A 3,220-nucleotide genomic window follows, 5' to 3' on the forward strand; every position below is an offset into this window, starting at 1 on the left:
TCCCCTGGGTCTCCAGCCGCTGCCCTGGCCCGCGCGTGTGGGGAGCCGGTCCGGCTCTGCGGCTGCCTCCAGCCCCAACAAAATCAGGGGCAGCAGTGCTGTGATGTCCTGAGCAAGTCGCTTCACCGCCCCGCTCCGCGTGCCTCAATTTACTCATCTGTAAAATGGGATGGTAACAGCCTCAACCGCCTGCGGCTGTCGAGAGGAGTGAATGGGTTTAAACAGCATTGAGCACCCTGCAAGCGCTCAGCGAGTAGACTGTGCGGAACCTGCCCGCCGGGGTCACCGTGGGCCAGGCTGGATCCCTGACCCGATAGACACACTAGTACAGAGGGGCTTGCGTCCACGTTCCTTGGGCATGCTCAACGCTCCCCAGCCAAGCGGGGCCCGAGGGTCTTGTTTGGAGGTCTCAGGACCTTTGAGGGGAGAAACCGCCAAGACAAGCATGTTCCCCCTGAAAAATGGATCCCCTCTTCTGTTTTCCCCTACCCTCACCTTGAGGGTTGTCCCGGTAATTTCAGGCAAAATTCTTCCCACCCCCACGTTGGACTGTGCCCCATGGGGGTTGGATTTTCTGGGGTGCAGGTCTCCTGTTGACCTTGTCTTACCTTCTTTCCCTTTACCCTAACTCCTGCAGTTATGGAGTGAATATTTATTGAGCTATTCTATTTACATATGTGGTAACCCATTTAAAAAACGGTGAGGCGGGTTGGGTGCAGTGGCTCACGTCTGTAATCCGAGCCCTTTGGGAAGCCAAGGTGGGTAGATGACTGGAGGCCAGGAGTCTGAAACCAGTCTGGCCAACAAGACAAAACCCCATCTCTACTAAAAATACAAAAATTAGCCAGGCTTGATAGTGCATGACTGTAATCCCATCTACTCAAGAGGCTGAGGGAAGAGAATTGCTTGAACCCGGGAGGCCGAGGTTGCAGTGAGCCGAGACTGTGCCACTGCACTCCAGCCTGGGAAACAGCGAGACTGTCTCAAAAACAATAACAACAACAAAAACAAACAAACAAAAAACAGTGATAGCCAGGTGCAGTGACTCACACTTGCAATCCCAGCACTTTGGGGGGCCGGGGCAGGTGGATCACCTGAGGTCAGGAATTCAAGGCCAGCCTGGCCAAAATGGTGAAACCCTGTCTCTACTAAAACTACAAAAATTAGCCTGGCATGGTGGCATGTGCCTGTAATCCCAGTTACTCAGGAGGCTGAGACAGGAGAATTGCTTGAACCCGGGAGGTGGAGGTTGCAGTGAGCCAAGATCATGCCGCTGCACTCTAGCCTGGGCAACAGAGCGAGACTTTGTCTCAAAACAAAAAACAAAACAAAACAAAAAACAGTGAGGCAGATCTGTTGTGATGATGACTCCAAAACACCCTCCCTGCCTCTGCAGAGTGACTGCAGGAAGGGTTACTCCCATTTTACAGATCCAGTAGCTGAGACTCAGAAGTGAGGTAAGTGGATCCAGGTCACGCAGCAAGCAGGTGAAAACCCAGATCACCTGCCTAGCTCTGAAGAAAATGGTATTTAGGCTTCACCCAGTACTTCCTATCCCACCCCCTCCCTGGGAAGGGCTGTTGAAATTTTCAGGGAAATCATCGGCTTCCTGCAGCCTCCAGAGGGTTGGTGGGGGTAGGGCACTGAGGAGAAGCCAGCTTTGTTCTCTGTGTTCTCCAGCAGTTGTTCATCTGGAGGGAGTGGGTCCTGGGTGGACCCTTGAGCAGAGCTACTTGGGGAGATGTGGTTTGGTGACCCCTATGACTTCTGGCTCCCCTATTCTGGGTAATTTTCCACTGCAGTCACTTCTGGGAGAGGAACAAAGGGAGCTGGATGTCCAGGCTGAGCCCCAGGGACTTGGGCTCTGTGGCTTCTCTCCCCCACACACCCCTTCTAAAATGCATCATGACTTTTACTCCTGCTTAGGGCATGGTCAGACAGGCTATACCTGGAGCCTGAGCAAGGCAGTCTGCAGGATGGCTTGACCCATGAAGGTCTGGGGTCGGGAAGGCCTGAGGCCCAGGCCCCTGATGAGTTTCCTGGGCTGCTCTCCACCAAGGGTGCTTCTCTCTGCTTGCATACCTCTGGGGACAGGGAGCTCACTGCCTTATCACATTCAGATACCTGAATGTTAATTGTGGTTTATTTCAACCCACCTCATTGGGACCCCTTCCCTCCTTCCTGCCCCACCTGGCTCTGTCCCTAGGCCACAGAACCAGGTTCGGTTTCCAGCCCTCTTCTCAACAGGGCTGCCTGCTCTTACCTAGTCCCAGTTTGTTATGATCCAGGGCAGCCTGGCTCTGATCTAAAGCACAGCCACCTCTTCCTTGTGGCCCCTATCCTGGCTGCTCCCGGGAACAAGTACCAAATCTGGGGTCAGACAGTCCTGGGGCCAGTCTTCCTTGGGTACTGGCTTCCTCCTTCAGGAGCTGCACTGGGTCCACTGGTATCCTATCCCTACAGCTGGATCTGGGAGGAAACCAAATGAAGACGATAGGAAATTCCAGCCTCTTTCTTTGGCCACTGCTCTCCTCAAGAGGCCAATCTTCTGGTTTTTTTGCAGAGAGGGGGCAGGCTGATCTCACAGGTCATGCTCCCCTCCACATTGTCACTAGCCTCCCAGCCAACCAGTGAGGAAGCATCATTAGGCCAATGTTACAAACGAGGAAAACTGAGGCAGAGTGATGTAACTGGCCCAGCAGTTACATCACGCCTGCTCACAACACAGCAGGCCTGAGACCCCTATAACTTGGATCCTGCTCTGTCCTGTGGTAAAGAGTCAAATCTAGGAAGTGAGGAAATGAGGTTTGGGATGGGCCCAGGTCTGGGGCTTCCACTCAGCTCCCTTGCTTGGTGCTGGAGAAACAGAGGCCCAGAGAGGGGCCTTAGCTTGCCCGCGTTCCCGCAGTAGCCGGCCAGAAGCCGCTGCCATTGTGCGCGAGGCTGGATAAAATGAATGACTGGAGGGCGCTCTGGAGAAGGGGCCGGCTGAGGGGAGATTTGTGGCGCAGACCGGGGATCAGGGGTCCCCCGCTCTTTCAAGGTGGGGCGGGGCCGTCTCTCTGGGAGGGCGGGGCTTCCCCGAAAGGCCCCGCCTCCGCCTCGACCGCCCAGCGGAGCCGCGGCAGGGGGAACCCAGTTTCCGAGGAACTTTTCGCGGGCGCCAGGCCGCCTCCTAGGCCAGGGCAGGACACAAACGCGCGGAGCGGCGGCGGCAACT

This window comes from Colobus angolensis, unplaced genomic scaffold (assembly GCF_000951035.1).
Source record: "Colobus angolensis palliatus isolate OR3802 unplaced genomic scaffold, Cang.pa_1.0 Scaffold335, whole genome shotgun sequence".
Taxonomy (NCBI): Eukaryota; Metazoa; Chordata; class Mammalia; order Primates; family Cercopithecidae; genus Colobus; species Colobus angolensis.